The sequence below is a fragment of the Cebus imitator genome, unplaced genomic scaffold (assembly GCF_001604975.1).
Source record: "Cebus imitator isolate Cc_AM_T3 unplaced genomic scaffold, Cebus_imitator-1.0 Scaffold165, whole genome shotgun sequence".
Classification (NCBI taxonomy): domain Eukaryota; kingdom Metazoa; phylum Chordata; class Mammalia; order Primates; family Cebidae; genus Cebus; species Cebus imitator.
In genome coordinates, this window is record NW_016107480.1 from 2,274,228 (window position 1) to 2,295,142 (window position 20,915).

Below are 20,915 nucleotides of genomic sequence, written 5' to 3' on the forward strand. Positions count from 1 at the left end.
GAGACAGAGTCTCACTCTTTCACTCTGGCTGGAGTGCAGTGGTGCAATCTCAGCTCACTGCAACCTCCACCTCCCAGGTTCAAGCGATTCTCCTGCCTCAGCCTCCTGAGTAGCTGCACGTCACCACGCCCAGCTAATTTTTGTATTTTCAGTAGAGTCGGGGTTTCACCATGTTGGCCAGGATGGTCTTGATCTGACCTCGTGATCTGTCTACCTCGGCCTCCCACAGTTCTGGGATTACAGGCATGAGCCACCATGCCTGGCCAAGGTATCTCAATCCTAGAACTAAAAAAAAAAAAAATCTGTTGTAACTGTAATGGACAATGGCCATGCTTCCGGCTGTCCAGATGCCAAATTCCCCTATGTATAAGTCTTCTGGGGAGGCAGGGTCCTCTTCCTCTATAGTGGCTACAGAATGGGGTATCCATATTCCCAGCATGCCTTGCAGCCAGGGCACAGACCCATGTATGCACAGCAATCACCAATTATATGTACCCATAAAGAGCAGGAGCTGGTGAGATTCAGATGTGAGAACAGAGAGTAATTCTTAGTGGTGACAGTGGTACTAGCAATATCTGAGTCGAGCATGGGCAGCCAGACAGAATACACTGACTGGTGGTAACCAACGGCACAGCAGCGCCCTCACTGCCAATTCTGCAAATGAATGTTAGCCGAGGATCGGAGGCACTGCATCCCATTGTCCCTGCCCAGTTCCCAAGCCTGCTCCTCCAGCTGTCCCAGTGGTTCTCTGAGCCAACTAATGTATTTTCAATAATTTCCTTTCATGCTTACAGTTCTTTCTGTTGCAACTAACAAACCCAAAAGATCCAGGAACTCTTTGGTGGTTCATAAATGCTTCTGGTTTTAGTTATTTGTGCCAGGAGCGTGCATGGCTTACATGAGTCCAGTTGATAAAACATGTAATTCACTGGTGAGTCAGTGGTTAGTACATTCTACATTAGTAGAGGAATTTTTCTACGCAGATTATTTACCACAAAAGCTTCATTAGGGCAGGTTTGCTTGCTTTAAATCATATCCTTCTGCAGGCAGTGCCTTGTATATAATAAGTATTCAATAAATACTTGCTGAGTACTGAGTGGACTAATAACTTTTTAAATGCAAGAGACTATTATCTACTTTTTACTATGTCAGAATGTTACTGTTAAGATAACCTAACACAAAGAAGAAAACAAATTAGATGGGTTTTAGAGAGCCTCTTCCTACTTGTGATTTGAGGAAGAATGCACTCAGAACAAAGCTTGCTGATGTTCTAACAACCACTTCAACTCAACAAACATTATTGATCCTTTCCTGGAGGTGCTCACAGTCAAGCTGGGGTTCTTCCATTTGCCTTCTGTGACTCCTGACCAAACTTGTAATCACTGTCATTCTGAGTTTCCTTATTGATAAAATAGAGATGATAACTTTTCCTTAAAGCATTGTTACCAAAATCAGAATGTTATCAATGCCCATTTCTTTTTGACTTTATTATTCTTGTTTCTACTCTCAGAATCTTCTGAATTCGGTTCAAAACACTCTGCATTATGCACTGAGTGAGTCATTGTGGTTACAAATGAGGAAAAGGCATGTTTCTTTTTCTTTTTTAATTAATTTTTTTTTTAAATAAGGGGCTTTCCGGCAAAAACCAGAAAGCCTGCTAGACAAATTCTAAAAGGCATATTTCTAATCTCTAGGAATTGACCACATCATCAAGGAGACAGGTCATCTTGATGATGACTACATCATCAAGATAAGCCAAGGCGTCAGTAATTGTGGTTAGAGCAGTGACAGGTACTGCTAAGAAAGTGCAAAGGATGGGCTGGGCGTGATGGCTCATGCCTGTAATCCCAGCACTTTGGGAGACAAAGGAGGGTGGATCACGAGATCAGGAGACCAAGATCATCCTGGCCAACATGGTGAAAACCCATCTCTACTAAAAATAAAAATAAAAAAATTAGCCGGGCGTGGTGGCATGTGGCTGTAATCCTAGCTACTTGGGAGGCTGAGGCAGGAGAATCACTTGAACCAGGGAGGTGGAGGTTGCAGTGAGCCGAGATCACGCCACTGCACTCTAGCCTGGGCAACAGAGCAAGATTCCATCTAAAAAAAAAAAAAAGAAACTGCAAAGGAAAGGCCATTAATATCAGGAGAGGAGGCCACTGGGGAAGGACTCCTGGAGTATGTATCTAGTCACAGAGAAGGACAGTCAGGGAAAAGAGAAAGAAATGGACCTCCAAGAAAAATGAACTTCATGAGCAAAGGCAAACATGGAAGACAGCATTTCAAGTGTTTCTAGAAGGTGAAATTCAAGATGGGATTGGAAGGAAACCAAGTCTGCAAAGGGAGGTGGGTCAGATTGTGGACAACCGTGTATGTTAGGTAAGAAACATGGGACTGAGGGTAATAGGGAGCCCTAGAGGATTGTACACAGGTAGGCACTTTCAAGACCTCAGTCTGGCCATAGGATGGAGGATGACTATGGAACAGAGGCCAATTTGGAGGTTATCACCCTGATCCAGGGGGCTATTTTGGTGGCCCAAACTGGGAAAATGGTGGAAGAAATGAGATGAAAAAAAGCAATATTCTAAATATTCTAAGCAATATTTAGAAATCATTCACCATGATATAAAAAGGTATATTTATCTCCTCCAGGGTTCACCTTTGTTCTTTTTCCTAAATATTGTCACGGTCTGAAGAAGTTGAATGATGTATGACAGTCACACGTATTCCCCACCCCCCATATTCAAATAGAATGGAATTACAGCCTATCAGATACTATGCCCAGCCCCAGGTTGTGACAGCATGGGTCCAGACCATCTTTCCTCTCCACTGAAAGGTCACAAAAGTAATGGAAAGGCCTCTAATACTTTTTCATGTCAGGTAACATTTTTGGTGTGGTATGAATTATTCATCTTTCTGGAATTCCTTGTAAAATACTTTACATCTTTCAGACAATCCTACTCAGAAGTTCAAATGAATCTTTGGCTAGGATTTCTTTTCTTATTTTCACTGGACAGCCTGTATCCATTAAAATCAAATAGGAAGAAAGAAGCAAAAAGGGTATTAAGGTAAATACATGATAATACGGGCCAGAAATGTGGGGAATGGCTGCCTCATTCTGTCAAGTAGAACTGAGGACAGACAGCTATTTCACAGGGATTTACAATTCCCACCCCCAAGCAAATCTAATCTCATCCTGGTGTTCACAGGCTAGGCCAGCAGGGCAATAGCCTAAATTCAGAGCCCAGAGATACAGACATGCTGGCTCTGTTCCCAGTAGGCCAGGTCAGGATGAGAATCAATATTTCGATAGCTCAGGATTAGGAAACACACATATCAAATCTTGTCTGCTAGGGAAACAAACATTCAAACCACAAGACATTCTGTGTCATGCACAGACTGAGAGAGAAGAAATGTTTGGCTCAGCTGCAGAAATATACCCATTATTCTTGAATTTTTTGGACTAGCATAAATGGCGCAAAAAAATCATCAGGGTAAGACTGAGGCTGCTTAGAGGATTGCCATGAATAAGATCTTGAAGGCCCCCGTGAGCCGCTTTTCAGGTAACAGGAAGGCAGAGAAGACCTCTAGGTTTATGTTGTCTTATGCTGTTCAGCAAAAGTCACAGAAATCAGAAGAGGTAGAATTTGGCTTTGATGTAAAGCTGACTTTTCTTAGATTTGATGGACCTCACCTGGGTTTCCCACTACTCAAGCCTTTGGAAAATCCAGATAACCCCAAAGTTAGTCCCAGCCAATTGGGTACCTTTTCCATTTGTATAAAAGGGAAAACATTGACAGCACAGTGCGATTCACATCAGCTCACATGCTGGAGCAGGCATGCACAGGGATAGCGGGTGTCGGCATAAAGGGTCCCATTCATCTTTCCCCCCATCTTAAAAATAAGCAAGTGCGGCCCGATGTGGTGGCTCACGCCTGTAATCCCAGAACTCTGGGAGGCTGAGGCGGTGGATCAACTGAGGCCAGGAGTTTGAGACCAGCCTGGCCAATGTCTCTACTAAAAATACAAAAATTAGCCGGGTATGGTGGAGGGTGCCTGTGATCCCAGCACTTTGGGAGGCTGAGGGGGACAGATCACCTGAGGTTGGGAGTTCAAGAACAGCCTGACCAACATGGCAAAACCCCATCTCTACAAAACTACAAAAAATTAGCCGGGCATGGTTGCACATGCCTATAATCCCAACTACTCTGGAGGCTGAGGCAAGAGAATAGTTTGAACCTGGGAGGCAGAGGCTGCATTGAGCCAAGATTGCTCCATTGCACTCCAGGCTGGGTAACAAGAGCCAGACTCTGTCTCAAAAGAAAAGCAAATGCATTTATAAAAGAGATTTTTCTCTGAGAAAGATTATGCCTCCATGTCCTAGGGCACACTGGATCTCACACAGCCATGCGGGCTTCTTCTGGGGCCCGCCTTGTGCTAGCACTCCCAGGTGTCCATGAAGAAAGAAGAAATACTGAAGAAGGGAGAGGTGGCCAAGTGCAGCATCTCAGAGATCTAACTGCAACTCTGACAAGCATCAGAACAAAGGAGTCTCTCCTGGGTTCTTTGATCTCCTGATAACCACATTTAGCACTCTCCCCTGGCTGTGCCTGGGGCCGGCAGCTCTCCCTTCTCACTCCCTCATCTCTTTCTAGTTTAAATAATTCAACTGCTAATCATTTTCAAAGGAGTAAAAATAAGCAAGTATTTTAAGTTCCAACTCAATTGCTAGACTGAGTGAAGTCTCTTTACCGGAATGATACCACTCTGGGAAAGAAAAATAATGCCACAAAATCCTAAAAAGCATGCCCCTCGCCTTATCTGACCTGGAGTTGTGGGCACGTCCGTCCGCAGGAATGGGGAGATGACCAGAATGTGTCTCCAGAGGTGCCTGGGGATGGGGAGCGAGGGAAAGGCGTGGCTTCCTGTCCTGTGGTGGAGGCAAGAATCTAAGACTTGAACCATCATCAAGCCCTCCTTCCTTTTCTCTTCCCACATTTCCAAGACAATTTGATGGGACCCTCCTCCAACTCCACGTCGCCCAGTGTCCTTCGGTGCCAGGTTTTCCCATGAGGTGTGACCAGCATGTTCTGCTCAGAAATGGACTTTATGAAAATATTAAGGAGAGGAGAGAAAAGTGGAGCCATGTAACTTGCTCTTACCCCAAGGGTGCCACATTTTGCAAATAAAAACGCAAGACACCCAAGTAACTTGACTTTGAAATTCACATAAACAAGGAATAATATTTTTGCATAAGCGTGTCCCAGATGCTGCATACAACACACTTCTCCTACAATATTGTTCATTGTTTATCTGAAATTTAAATGTAACTGGATGCCCTGTGTTTTATCTGGCAACCCTGTCAGTGTCCCTCTATCACCAAAACTTGCTTAACACAGCTTGAGAGTGTCACAGAAAAGACTGATTTGTCTCTGCCCTTAAATCCCCTTGTGAATCTGGCCCAGTCCAGATCTGTTACCAAATGGTGGGAGAAGGGAAGGGGTCAATGTTTGTTGAGCTTCCGAATAACAGGGTGTCCCGTTTGATCCTCATAATACCCCTACGGGTGGCTACGATTATTTCCCTTCCACATTTGGTAGAAGTAGGGCCCAGGAAAGGTGAGGAGTCTGCAGGCTTCTAAGTACTGAGGTAGGATTCTAACACAGGCATCTCTACCATCAAGCCGTGATCTGTCCATTACCTGTTGCTGACTCCTGCCTTCTCCTCAATAAAGCAGGACAAACCCAGAGGCTAGGGGACTTGTTCCAACATAAACAGGCTTTTTTTTTTTTTTTTTTTTTTTTTTTTTTATTTCCATTCCAGCTATCTCTTTTCATGTTAATCAAAGCTCTACATCTTATCCTCTAAAAGTCTCTGTTCTGCCATTTGAAGCAGAGGGGTGTGGGAAATCCCAGGTAAGAAAGGAAAGCAGCCCTTTCTGAATGGGGGTCTTAGCGACTTCAGTACATGATAGGTCGTCACTAGCAGTTTTCCCCATGCAGGTGAGTCAGCGTAAACTCATTCATCCGCACAGAATTCAAGCCAGGACACAGGCATATTATGAAATCCTGACTTTCTTTTTTTCTTTTTCTTTTGAGACAGAGTTTCACTCTGGTTGCCCAGGCTGGAGTGTAGTGGCACAATCTCAGCTAAATTCAACCTCCACCTCCCAGGTTCAAGTGATTCTCTTGCCTCAGGCTCCCAAGTAGCTGGGATTACAGGCACATGTCACCATGCCTGGCTAATTTTTGTATTTTTAGTAGAGACAGAGTTTCACTGTGTTAGTCAGGCTGGTCTTGAACTCCTGACCTCAGGTGATCCGCCCTCCTTGGCCTCCCGAAGTGCAGGGATTATAGGCCTGAGCCACCGGGCCTGGCCTGACCTTACTTCTGAAGGTAGTGGTGTTTAGATTGCAGCTGCACTGGAATCACCTGGAGGGCTTGCTCAAACACAGATTGCTGGTCCACCCTAGCATTTCTGCCTCAGGAGGTTTACAGTGGGGCTTGAGAATCTGCATTTCTGATAAGTTTCCAGAATATCCTGACACTGCTGGTCTGGGGAGTTACTGATGTGGTTTGGCTGTGTCCCCACCTAAATCTCATTTTTTTTTTTTTTTTTTTTTAAAGAGGGAGTCTCACTCTGTCGCATAGGCTGGAGTACAGTGGCGCAATCTCGGCTCACTGCAACCTCCACCTCCTGGGTTCAAGCGATTCTCCTGCCTCAGCTTCCCAAGTAGCTGGGACTACAGGTACATGCCACCACGCCCAGCTAACATTTTGTATTTTTAGTAGAGGCCGGGTTTCACCGTTAGCAGGGACGCTCTCAATCTCTTAACCTCTTGATCCACCGGCCTCGGCCTCCTAAAGTGCTGGGATTACAGGCATGAGCCACTGTGCCCAGACCCAAATCTCATCTTGAATTATAGCTCCCATAATTCCCATGTGTTGTGGGAGGGACCTGGAGGGAGATAACAGAACCATGGGGGTGGTCTCCCCATACTGTTCTCTTGGTAGTGAATAAGTCTCATGAGATCTGATGATTTTATAAGTGGAAACCCCTTTTGCTTGGTTCTCTCTTTTGCCTGTGGCCATGTAAGACGTGCCTTTTGCCTTCTGCCATGATGGGGAGGCCTCCCCAGCCATATGGAACCATGAGTCGATTAAGCCTTTTTTTTTCTTTATAAATTACGCAGTCTCGGGCATGTCTTTATCAGCAGTGTGAAAATGAACCTATATACCATGTAGAGAACCACTGCTCCAGGACCAAAACGTGGGGGCTTCACTAAAAATAATTCACAGTATTTGGAACTTAGGTTCACATACACTTTGGAATTCAAGACTATTCCACACCTCTCATCCCCACCATTTAAAAACGTCCTGCAATCCTTTCTCTCCATCGAGGTCCACATTCATGCCTTTCCTCACTCATCTCCATAGATATGAAGTAAGCACGGGCAATGTAACAGACACCATCTGGATCCTCAGTCACATAGAGACGGCCGGGACCCAGTTCCTGCCAGCACATGGGGGACAATCACGTAAGCAAAATAACACCAGTGGAGTAGGAGAGGTTGTCATAGAAGCAGATAAAGTCAGCCAGAAAGGAGGAGAGAGGAGGAAGGGAAGGTTCTCCAGGAGGAAGGCTGGGGATGGGGTTACAAAGAGCAAAGGACAGTCCCCGTGGAGGCATGAGGCAGCATGGCAGGCTCAAGGGCTGCGAGCAGTTTACATGGTCGACTTGGTGATAGATGGGCAGTTCGTGTGGGGAAACCTGGCAGGGGGTTATACTGAGATGCTTGGCTTTCTTTGCCAATGATGATGAGGTGTTGGATGGTCTTTAGTGGAGGCTGGCATAATAAAGCCTATAATCTGGAAAGTGATTGAGGGGAGGGGTGAGAGTCTTTGTCTCTAGGGCATCCGCCACCACACCTGCTATAACAAGACACCACAGACTGGGTAGCTTACCAACAACAGAAATTTGCCTCTCACCCTTCTGGAGGCTGCGCAGTCCAATATTAAGGCAGATTCAGCATCTGCTGAGGGCCCAGTTTCTGGGCCATCGAGGGCAGCTTCTTGCTGTGTCCTCCCTTGCTGGAAGGGGTGAGAGAGCTCCTAGGGGTCCCATTTATAAGGGCACTAATCTTATTCATGCATCTCTGCCTTCATGACCTAATCACCTCCTAAAACACCCATCTCCTAACACCATCACCCCGGTGGCTAGGATTTCCACATGCGCATTTTGGAGGTTGCAAACATTTAGACCATAGCGGTCAGGAATATCCCACCGGGAGGCAATTGCAGTAGGACCCACTAGAGATGATACTGGTGTGAATGAAAGTGGGGTCTCTCTGGGTTGAATGGAGACCAAAACTCTGATGGTCCAAAAACAAAACATTTACGTCCCTCTTGTTACCCTCCACCAACAAAAGGAGCCTAAGTTTGGGGAATAAGATGCAAATATTCCCATATGTTTTATGCTGTTGTCTTCATCTGTAACTTATTTAAACTGCATTTCTGTTCCAATAATTTCCACCTTTTAAAGGATTACTCTAATTCATTACTATTTGTTCAGTTTCGCTCTCCTTCCCATTCCTAGATGTTTATTTATTCATCCAACATCATTTAGTAGCTTACTGGGCAATGTAACTTACTCATAGCAACAGAGGAAGGAAGGATGAACCTAAAAACAGTCAATGATACAATTAATTTTCTTTTTGCTCTTTCTTTCTTTCTTTCTTTCTTTCTTTCTTTCTTTCTTTCTTTCTTTCTTTCTCTTTCTTTCTTTCTTTTTTTTTTTAAAGACAGAATTTTGCTCTTATTGTCCAGGCTGGAGCGCAATAGCACGATCTCAGCCCATTGCAACCTCCGCCTCCTGGGTTCAAGCGACTGTCCTGTCTCAGCCACCAGAGTAGCTGGGATTATGGGCATCCACCACCACACCTGCTAATTTTTGTATTTTTATTAGAGACGGGGTTTCATCAAGTTGGCCGGGCTGGTCTTGAACTCCTGACCTCAGATGATCTGCCCGCCTTGGCCTCCCAAAGTGCTGGGATTACAGGTATGGGTCATCACACCTGGCTGATTAATTTTCAAATCACTTTGAAATGAATTTTATGGACCTGAAAACAATACTAATTTACTCCCTAGATTGAAAACTACTTCCAAGAAGATCATGTGTTTTTTTTTCTTTGTACAATGTCTAATATAGCACTCTACCATAGGCACTTGATAAATATATTTTGGCCATTGAAAAAAACTAAACTGTTTTACATATTAATCTCACTGGAATATCAGACTTCTAAAATAAGTGGAACAATTTCCATTATCTGACTTTCTACAAATACAAATATTTTACTTGTTTTGTTTTTCTTTTGAGATGGAGCCTTGCTCTGTGGTCCAGGCTGGAGTGCAGTGGCGCAATCTCGGCTCACTGTAACCTCTGCCTCCTGGGTTCTATCGATTCTCCTGTCTTAGCCTCCCAAGTAGCTGGGATTACAGGCCCACGCCGCCATGCCCAGCTAATTTTTTGTATTTTGGTAGAGATGGGGTTTCACTGTGTTGCCCAGACTGGTCTCAAACTTCTGAGCTCAGGCAATCTACCCGCCTTGGCCTCCCAAAGGGCTAGGATTACAGGTGCACCTGGCCCTTTTACTTGATTTTTAAAGAAATGTTTTTAGTTGTAGTAAGAAAGGGTGAGAATATAAATATCGAACTATCAAGTGCAAAAACCCAGCCTTGAAGAGAGTTTGACTTTCAGTGGGGGAATATATGGTTCCCACAATCAGAGCTCATTTGGAGTGATTTCATACTGTAGAGGAAAAATACACCCATCTTCAGGAGTTATCATTTTAGAAGATAATGTTTTCAGAAATCACTCTTATTTGCGTGTTGGGAATTTCAGTTACAGCATTAACATGATAAGTCAATTGAATCTCTTTAAACAAGGCAAGTTTTAAAAATCATCTTCCAGTGATGATGCCAGATGTTTAATTGGAAGTGTCACAAGTTAGACTGAAGGGAAACCCTTCTCTGGACCCCCTGTGGCTACGAGGTCAACTGAAATCCCGAAGATTGGTGGCTCCTTCCTAGCTCGAGAAATGACCTTTGGCAAGTCACAGAAAGAGCTGTCACCCACTGTGGCATCCACAAAGAGTCACTGTCTGTCTTTATGAGCAGGCAGCAGCTCTGTCCATCAAGAGACCAAGAAAGTAAATGATCCCTCCAAAGCCTAGTGCCCTGACCTCACAGCAGGGAAAACCCAAGCTTTCACAGCCAAAAGAGCTTCCAAAATGAAACTGAAGGAAAATTAACCAGAAAAAAATGAGAGAAAAGAATTTAAATGAAATAATTCCTGGTCTCCCTCCTTTTTGCTCTTCTGCTGAACTAATTCATGATTGGCCTTGCTCTTGGGAAAGAATTCAAGATTGGCACTAATAGCCTTGAGCCCAGTTCAGGCAGCTTCTAGGGTGCCACCATGGCCCAGCCCTCTGAGGCCAAATAGCTCAGGGGATGGCCAGTCTGATTCCAAGAAGCATCAGTGACCTACACCCTAGACCCCTTCACCCGCAGCCTCCACAGTGCTGCAGGTTGTTAGCGTCTTTCTTATCCTCTTGGAGAAGGTCCTTGGGTGTACTTTTTTACAGCAAGCATCTGTGAAGTTCATACTGCATGGCAAAACAAGGCACTGGAGATTTTTAGCAACTAGTACAGCAAAGACGTTGTTGATCCTGGGAAGATTACAAAATAAACTGGGTTCATCGTTATTGCCATTGCATTCTGCTTTCTTCTTCCAGCCCTACATCCATCCATCTTGGACCCACGAATGGCTTGGCTATTTTCTGCCAACACGACAGTCTGCACTTGGAACCCTTCGTAAACCTGTTCTCTTAAAGTACCCTGTACATCAAAAGTATCCTTCCCACTGCTCATGTTGGGTCTGTCTTCATCCTGTGTAAATTCCTTTCTTACAGCATTAATGGTGTCAGGTAAAAAGCAATCCGGTGAGTTGTTGACACAAAAATGTGAGTAAGGACGACAGCAGCAGCAGACACAGCTGCTGGCTCACCCAGGCTCTCCGTCCTTGTAGGTATAATCCCAGTTGACTGACTTGTTTTCCCGGCCTCCTTTTTAGCCTAGGGTGGCCATGAGTCATAGTTCTGGCCAATAAGACATAAGCAGAAGTATGCTAGGGGTGTCATTGATAGTGTTTGCCGATACAAGGGGACAAACATAGCTGGTACCTTTCTTTATCCTTCTTGGAAGCAGGCATGACAGCGGGAGGAACAAGACATGCCGTCACCAGCCGGCAACCCGCAAGAGGGAGAGGCTGAGAGTCATGAGAAGACAGGTGACTTCATCACTGCTCCTGTTTTCTCGTCTCCCTAGCTCTGGGGTCCAGGCACGGAACCCTCGATCCCTCGGCTACGCTCTCCCTCCGCTCCCCTCCATGCCCTCTGTCCTTCTCTGACACTCGTCCGCTGATCTCTCACTCCGGCTCTAACTAATCATCGGCCTTCTCCACCACTGCCTGTCTCCTAAACCCCATCTCATTGCCGGAGAACATTCATGCCCATCTGTGGGTTTGTTTTGTGTTGTTATTTGATTGTGGTAAGCATACTTAAGATGAGATCTACTCTCTCAACAGATTTTCTCTGTACAATACAGGACCGTTAACTGTAGGTGCTATGTTGTACTGCAGACCTCCAGAACTTAGAAACCTTGCATAACTGAAACTTTCTACCCACTGGTTCACAACACCCAACCTCGATCTTCCCCCCCATACCATGGCACCCGCTGTTGTACCCTCTGCCTCTGTAAGTGTGGCTCTTTTAGGTACCCCATAGAGGTGAAATATGCAGTGTTTATCTTTCTGTAACTGGCTTATTTCACTGAGCATAATGCCCTCCAGATTCACTCATTATTACATATGGCAAGATCTCCTTCTTTTTGAAGGCTGAATAATATTCCATTGCATGAATACATTTGAGGTTTTCACCTTTCTCCAGGCCTCGTCTGTATCATGTCTAAATTTACCCTGACCCATGGCTAGAGGAGAATGGAAAACACGGAGTGTAATGACTTGCCCTGACACGTTCACATTCTGAATCTTAAATAACTCTGTTTCAAGAGCACTTCAACAAGGATCTCTACCTCCCTGTTCTCTTGGTTCTCCTCCCATCATTACTAGCTACAGGGTGATGATGGATGTCTGCGTCAAAAGGACCTGGGTTCCCTTTCCAACTTTAACAAGATTGGCAAGGAACTTAATTCCTTCAACATCAAATTCCTCTATTGTAAAATAAAACCATTTTACATTTCAGCGCTGTTATAAAACAGAAGCAAGCTCACATATAAGCCAGGTAATAGATGTTGAGTAAATATTAGCTGTTATTTTATACAGGGCCAATATCAGTAGGCAAAGTTACCTCTGCACCCTGGCCCCACCTGACCTGATCCCATCAGCAAGCAATTTGTTCACTGTGTTAAGCATCGCCTTATCTCTAAAGCCTTTTATTCTCCAGAGGGGAAGGTACATTGCTACAGAGACATTCACTTAGTTTTGTTTTGTTTTTTGAGATGGAGTTTCACTCTGTTTGCCCAGGCTGAAGTGCAATGGCCCAATCTCGGCTCACTGCAACCTCTGCCTCTCAGGTTCAAGTGATTCTCCTGCCTCAGCCTCTTGAGTAGCTGGGGTTACAGGCACCCACCAGCATGCTCAGCTAATTTTTGTATTTTTAGTAGAGACGGGGTTTCACCATGTTGGCCAGGCTGGTCTCAAACTCCTAACCTCAGGTGATATGCCCACCTCAGCCTCCCAAAGTGCTGAGATTACAGGCGTGAGCCACCACGCCTGGCCAATTTTGTCTTTAAAATGTCATCATTTCAGTGGAAGAAGATGGGATAGAATTAGAACACTAGAGGTACACCAAGAAAGACAAGATAGAGGATGCTGAATGCTGTGGAATGGGGAAGGAGAAAGCAGTGGGAAAAGTTCAAAAAGAGCGAGGACAAATGCACCTTGGCCCCAGAGATAGTCCTAATTAATTTCCTTTCTTCCCTGTTGCTGTTTAGGCTTCCTTTGGTTTAAAACTAAAATGCCCTGTTTTCACTCTGTGTGTTTTATTTTCATATTTATGAGATTAAAATTGCATAACCTGCCTAGAACACACCGTGATCTAAGCACTTGATGTGTGTTCCAGAAGCAAGGGAAAAAAAGACCTCAAGCCTGACCCGAAGAGGCAAAATGCTTATGCAGCATGAGAACTTTATTGACTTAAGTTTCAGGATTGTTCTCCCAGGGAAGGAAAACCATCTTAAAAAACAAACAAACTTGTATTCTGGGGGTATTTCCCAGAAAAGACGCAGGTATGGTTAGTAAGATGGGATTTGGTTTTGTTTTTCGAGCTTCAGCCGGGTGGTAAAAGGTCAGCCCTGTGTTGTAATCACCCTGGTGCCTCTGTCCCGTAATCCTAACCACAGCCCTCGAAAAGCTATGCCGTGTGGCAGTTAGTAAAATGAAATTTCATTTTTAAACGCCTTCCCCCTTCGGAAGTTACTGCTGAGTCTCAGAATGTTCTGGAAAAAATGCTGCTGCTCAAAATTATTTCAGAATAATTTCCCCTAGGAGAAAGCTGGGAAGGTTATTTCTCTTAAAATAAGTCACTGAGCTAGGAAGGTGGAGCAAAGCAGACATGCCTCACGTGGGTGAGGTCTTGAGAATGGGTGAGAAGGAAAAATGGGGTGGGGATGTGTGGGTGAGCTTCTCGAAGATCTGCATCACCTGCTGACCTGTGAGCGAGAATGTTGGTTAGTAGGAAGCCAGTCAGCTGTCCCTGTGTGCTCAACGATGCGCCACAATCTATAGCAAGCACAGACAGAACGTCAGCTCTGTCCTGGACTCTGTGCCTCAGGGCTGCGGTGCCCCAGCATTGACCCATGGAGTGGGGGCTCCCTGAGGTCTCCGTCTTCACACCCTTACAGCCCAGAGCAATAGCGGCTGCGGCCACACACTGGATGAAGCTGTCAAATGGCTGAGTCGCACAGCAGAGAGCATCACTAGGATATACTGTATATTGTGGGTCCCCGTTTTAAATTGGATTACCATCCTGACTGCATCACTGTCATTTGTAATTAGGTCTGGCATTCTAGACTGAAGGCAGCCACCACTCTGTATCTACGACTGCGACAAGAAACCATCTGCACACACCACGAACTAAAAGCCTCATTTTGACTGCTGTGATGCCAAAGCTCAGTGCGACTGTGTGAGACTGTGGCTTCAACTTCGTTTTGCCCCTTTTCTTTACCTAACTTTTCTTACACAAATCTATGCAGAAAAAAAAAGTACAAAGGAGAAATCAAGAGCCTATATAACCTATAAAGCAGCTAATCAGCTCATAAATCGAGAGGCCAACTCTTTTGCTGCGGTTTGAATAGTGTCCCCCACCCCAATTGTGACTTTATTTGGAAACAGAGTTGGTGTAGAGGTCATGAAGTTAGAATGAGGTCATTAGGGTGGACCCTACTCCGATATGACTGCTGTCATTAGAGAAAGGGGATACCTGGACACAGATTCAGGCACGCGAGGAGAGCATCTTATGAGGGTGAAGGCAGGGAGCCGGGCGATGCCTCTACCAGCCAAGGAACACGGAAGATTGGCAGCAAGCCACCAGAAGCCAGGAGAGAGGCCTGGAACACATTCTCCCTCACTGGCCTTGAAAGGAACGGATCCCGTAACACCTGGATCTCAGACTTCCAGCCTCCAGACATGTGAGACGATACGTTTCTGTTGTTGAAGGCAGCAAAGTTGTGGTATTTTATGACAGCAGCCTTAGCAAACTCATACATCTTTGTATTTTAAAATCATGACTAGAAGCGTGTGGGTATCCACTGAAAACACAGGTGGCTTTCCACAGGTTGTTCACGATCAGCTTTATGCTTAGAGGGAGGTGTGGGAGTCTCGTAGTAACACATAGAAATCTTCATCATTTATGGCTAAAAGCAAAAGCAAAATGTCTTGTTTTTCAGTCTCTCCCCTCTGGGTAAGTCTTGTCTACATCTTGTGTTATTAATAGGTTAATTTCTTTCCCATGCAGCTGTGGTCTGATGAAGATGTGAGGGCTCCTTTTAAACCCATGAGTCTTGCAAAGCCAATCTACTGTATTCTCTCCGTGCAGTGGTACAATCTCAGCTCACTGCAGCCCTTGCCTTCCGGCCTCAAGTGATACTCCCACCTCAGCCTCCTGAGTAGCTGGTACCACAGGCAAGCACCACCACACCCAGCTATTTCTTTTTTTTCGTATTTTTACATAGAGACTGGGTTTTACCATGTTGCCCAGGCTGGTCTTGAACTGGTGAGCTCAAGTGATCCACCTGCCTCAGCCTCTCCAAGTGCTGTGATTACAGCCATGAGCCACTGCACCCGGCCTTGTATTCTTAACATCAATCTGTTGAATGCATGTTGCTGCTACTTCAAGAGCAGCACAGGTATAAATGAAAATGAGAAAAAATAATTCAGGGAGTCACAATACCAACACACTTTCTGCCATGTAACAGCAATTCTCCATTCAACCCTTAAGTATCTTAATATCTTTATTGCTTATAAGACCATTTACTAACCGGTTCAGCATGAGTTGGGAAAGGAGGCAGAAATTTCTCGAAGTTCAAGTTCATTTCTTTCTTTTTTCTTTTTTTTTTTTTTTTTTGAGACAGAGCCTTTGCTCTGTTGCCAGGCTGGAGTGCAGTGGTGCGATCTCGGCTCACTGCAACCTCTGCCTCCCGGGTTCAAGCGATTCCCCTGCCTCAGCCTCCTGAGTAGCTGGGATTACAGGTGCGCGCCACCATGCCCGGTTAATTTTTGTATTTTTGGTGGAGATGAGGTTTCTTCATGTTGGTCAGGCTAGTCTCGAGCTCCTGACTTTGTGATCCACCCGCCTCGGCCTCCCAAAGTGCTGTGATTACAGGCGTGAGCCATCGCGCCTGGCGTTCCAGTTGATTTCTTTTGGGGCCATGATTGTTATTGCTGAGATTCAAAACTATTCTAGCAGATCTCAAATGGAAGCATGTCTGCCTTGTACAAAGGAGACTGATGCGGAAGGCTTCCTGCCTAGGACTGCACCCTATGTGTGTCTTATGAGCACTCCATATGCTGGAAAATACTGATATCAACAGGAAAGCAGAACAGATTGAATGAATATTATCAAAGTAGATTTTCCGAACTCACTTTTGCAAAAATAATCCATCCTGTTGTCTAGGTACATGTGGGGCGGTCATGAAAATACACTTCTCCTTGGAAATCTGCTGTCAGATGGACTGGCATTTCATCATCATCTCCAAGCCACTTCCCCCCGGGCCAGCAGCACCACCAAGCCTCATATTTACATTTCCTCACATTACTGCACTTTGATCTGCCTTTTTCCTTCTAAGCTACCAAGCAGAAATTTCAACAAAACCCCACCCAAAGGCTGCTCCCTATATTATAGGTCCTAATTTTTTTTTTTTTTTTTTTTTTTTTTACAAACAGGAAACTAAAATTGGGTATAGCATTAAGCGGAGCAGAAAATTGTCACTCACATTTTATGGCCCTAAAGGCAACACCTTATGTCCAGTCTGCAAAATGTCCAATGTACCATTTGGTGCTCAAAAAAGAGAGAAAGAATCTCTGCAAATGGGACTCTGTGTGTGGCACTTGCATGCAGGTTTTCCAATCAAGTAACCAAGGAATGACTCTAAGATGCATTTTGAGACAAGATATTTTTAAAGACTCCTTAGCAAAAAAAAAAAAAAAAAAAGATTTTAGGCCCAAATTCAAGTGAATCGGTAATAAATGTTGTGTGCTGGGACAACTATTTGTTTGACGTGAGCACGTAGAAGATATGTTTCTGTAAACCTTCTAAGAGTTTACCTTCATTCTCAATCCCCTCTGCAACTGCTTTAGGATTGTTACCTCCTTCATAGCAGCGACTATGAATGTGAAGGCTCCTATGCTTGGTAACAATCTAGCTGAATGGGAAAAGCCCAGTGTCTGCAGGCAGAGAGGCCTGGGTTTAATGGGCGCTCCACCACTTTGCTGGCTTTCTGAACTTCAGAAATGTACTTACCCTAGAGCACTACTGTGAGGATTAAATGAGATAATGTGTGAAGTGCAAGCACTGATTCCAAGCAAGTGCTCAATAGTTGCTTTTACGACTGTTTATGTTCCAGGCCGTATTGGGTGCAGAGTAAACTGGAGCAGGAATCTAACGGGCTCCTTGGCCTGAGAACCGTCAATTTGCTATGGAGAGCATAATACGAAATAAACATGCTTATTTGCATCTCTTCTATTGGGTACTTTCCTCTCAGTCAGTCTATTCAAGGTCCTAGTGGGTTCATGCATCCACTTCATTTGAATCCAGAGAGCCTCCACACACAACTTCTCATACACATTCATGCATACTGAAACACTTCGTAACAATCCTGGGCATGAGGAATGTCCAGGTTTGTAAAGATTGACTGCGCACTGAAGACAGAGTCAGGCCATAGAGTTAGGGTCATGATAGGATTTTTCTTTTTTTGAGATGAAGTTCTGCTCTCTGTCACCTGGAGTGCAATGGCTCACGATTTCCGCGCACTGCAGTCTCCACCTCCCAGGTTCAAGCAACTCTCCTGGCTCAGCCTCCCAAGGATCTGGGACGATCGGCACCTGCCACCACGCTCGGCTAATTTTTGTATTTTTAGTAGAGACGGGGTTCTACCACATCCTTCACTTGTTGAGACCGCCCCTCTCATCCGGCCCATCTCCCCCTTCCTGGTGCAACTACTGCCCTTTCCAATCCGGGCTTCAGGATGGGTCGTTCATCAGCAGGGTTCTTCCTCACAGCGGTAACTCCTTATCCTTCCCACACTCTGTCCCGGTCCTGCGTGACCACCACCTTCTGCTCTCTTTCTCCCATGCCTGGGCTGCTGGACATTGGTGCGAAAAGTCAAGATGACTGGTCTATTCATTCATTCAACAAATATTTACCAAGTTTTGTAAAGCTTTATTGGGCACTGGAGGTAGAGTCAGGACAGACCCAGAGGTCCCACAGCCATCACATTTACAGACTAGTAGAGGGTCAGCCATTTAACAGTTGACACACAGATACATGCACCATTGCACAGTGTGACCAGGGGCATGAAGGACATGGCCAATGCTGGGACGAAGGAGGATGGGAAGAGGGAGGCCAGCTAACAGCGGGGGTCTGAGGAGGTGCAGCTCTGGAGGAGCGTTCACGCCGAAGCCAGAAGCATGAGAGGAAGTGCCATCTGCAAAAGCCCTGAGGAGGGAATGTACCTGACACGTTAGAAGGCTCGTGTGGCTGAAGCATGGACTTGTGGAGAACAGCGGTTTGGGACAGGGTTGGAGGGCAGGGCTCTGCTCACCCCTCGCCTGAGAGGTCTTGGTAAAGAGCTGGAATTTTATCATCAGAAAAATGAGAAGCCATTGATGAGACTTAAGCAAAGAAGGGTCGTGATAGGATTAGGATTCACCAGAAAAGGAGAGTCACTTATCTCCATCCTGCCACGGGCCCATTCTGGCCCCCAGTTCTCCTGGCCTTGCTGTGGATTCCCCAATACGGGTGCCCAAAAGCTCTTCTCCCTGAATCTTCATGCACAGAGGGCCCGCCTCTCAGCACTCACTCTCGCCCTCTACTTGGCTGAAAAATCAAGGTCATCCTTTCTCTATTAATTTTGTTAAAGTATACATGTCATAACATTTGGCATTTGAACCATTTTCAGTATACATTTCAGCGTTCTTGAGGACACTCACATCCTGCATAACCACCACCACTGTCCACTGCCAGAACTTCTTTGTCATTTCATTCATTCATTCATTCATTCATTCATACATTCATTCATTTATTGAGATGGAGTTTTGCTCGTCACCCAGGCTGGAGTGCAATGGCGTGATCTCAGCTCACTGCAACCTCCACCTCCTGGGTTCAAGCAATTCTCCTTCCTCAGCCTCCAGAGTAGCTGGGACTACAGGCGCCCACCACCACACTCGGCTAATTTTCTTATTTTTAGTAGAGACAGGGTTTTACCATGTTGGCCAGGCTGGTCTCGAGCTCCTGACCTCAGGTGATCCACCTGCCTTGGCCTCCCAAAGTGCTGGGATTACAGGTGTGAGCCACCGCGCCCAGCCACCTTTTCATCATTTCAAACTGGAACACTGCACCCATGAAACAACATCCTTTTCCTTTTTTATTTTTGTTGAGACAAAGTGTTGCTCTGTCACCCAGGCTGGAGTGCAGTGGCACAATCGCAGCTCACTTCAGCCTCTGCCTCCAGGCTCACCCTCAGCCTCCCCAGTAGCTGGGACTCACAGGTGTACACCGCCGCGCCTGGCTAGTTTTCATATGACGGGGTTTTGTTATGTCACCCAGGCAGGTTTGGAACTCCTGGACTCAAACATCTGTGCACCTCGGCCTCCCGAAGTGCTGGGATTACCACACCTGGCAACAATGCCTTTTTCTTCTTCCTCTGTAGCTTTACCAGCAGCTTCCATCTTGTCTCTGAAGGAAAAGTGGGCCTCTCCTGAGCCAAAGCTTCTTCATTCCCCTTCTACGACCGTCCTTGAGCCATATCCATGGACACAGCTGGCTGACATCTTCAGTCTCTGCACTCTCTCCTTATCCCTCACTGACAGGCCCATGTCTTTCCATCACTAATGTCTATGAATAAATAAATACAAATATATATATATATATATATATATATATATATATAATTTGTATTTATTTTTAAAGGGCTGGGTGTAGTGGCTCACACCTGTAATCCCAGCACTTTGGGAGGCCAAGGCGGGTGGATCACTTGAGTTCAGGAGTTTGAGACCAGCCTGGCCAACACAGCAAAACCCCATCTCTACAAAAAAAATACAAAAAAAAATTAAATGGGGGCAGTGGTGCATGCCTGTAATCCGAGCTACTCAAGAGGCTGAGGCAAGAGAATTGCCTGAGCCTGGGAGGCGGGCGTTCCAGTGGGCAGAGATTGTGCCACTGCACTCCAGCCTGGGCGACAGAGCCAGTCTTAGTCTCCATCAAAAAAAAGGAAAAAAATATGTATATTTAAAATCCTTCCCTCCACTATACTACTCCGCTGGCCTAAGCTTAAATTTCTCCTTTGCTTCAATGCCTAGGTTCTGAGTTGTTCTGCACACACTGTACAGCTGACCCCAGTGATGTCCCCAGCCCCAGGGATTATGAGCTCTGGCCTTGCTGCCGCAGGCGACGCTGTTACTGTCCCCTCCTCCTTGAAATTCATTGATTCCTTGGCTTCTGTGATGCTGTATTTCAGTGGTCCCCGACACATGGGATGCCTCCTTCCTTCGCCCCTCTCCTTCCCTGGCCTTAAACACAGGTGCTCCGTAGGATCCGTCCTCTAACCCATTGCTCCTACCATCAGGCTCATTTTCCCGCTGCCAGCCGGACATTTCCATGGGACAGCCTGTTAGCAGCTCAAATGCCCTAGGTGCCAAACCAAACTCATCCTGTCCCCTGACCGGACCCAGTTTCACTACCAGCTTGTGTGTCCCAAAGGTCATAATTGCCACTGCCCCAGTTCAGGTCCTCATCAACACTTCCCTTTACCACATCAAAAATCAAATGCCATTCTTGCCCTGCATGTATCCATCCTATCTGCTGCTTCTAGATGAATCCTCCTAAAACGTGGCCTTGATCACAGCATTCCCCTGTCCAATCACATCAGCGACACACTGACACACCTCCAGCCTGACATCCCCCGGCCCCGTGCACGGGCCCCAGCCAGTCTTTCAGCTTCGTCTATGACAAGGAGCCAGTTCACAAACATCTCAAGCATTTCTATGGCATTCTGAGCTCTTGGCCCTTCCCTTGCTTCCTCATCTGCCTTTTTTTTTTTTTTTTTTTTTTTTGAAGGCCCAGT

The 20,915-nt window shown here is 45.6% G+C and overlaps 1 non-coding gene across 1 annotated transcript; it reads right to left on the reverse strand.

Annotated features, from left to right (window-relative positions):
• Nucleotides 1–1,626: 1,626 nt before the first annotated feature.
• On the reverse strand, nucleotides 1,627–1,686 carry LOC119473531. The gene has a single exon (XR_005202750.1). It is a non-coding gene; the product is annotated as a U7 small nuclear RNA (small nuclear RNA).
• Between the last annotated feature and the right edge of the window lie 19,229 nt (nucleotides 1,687–20,915).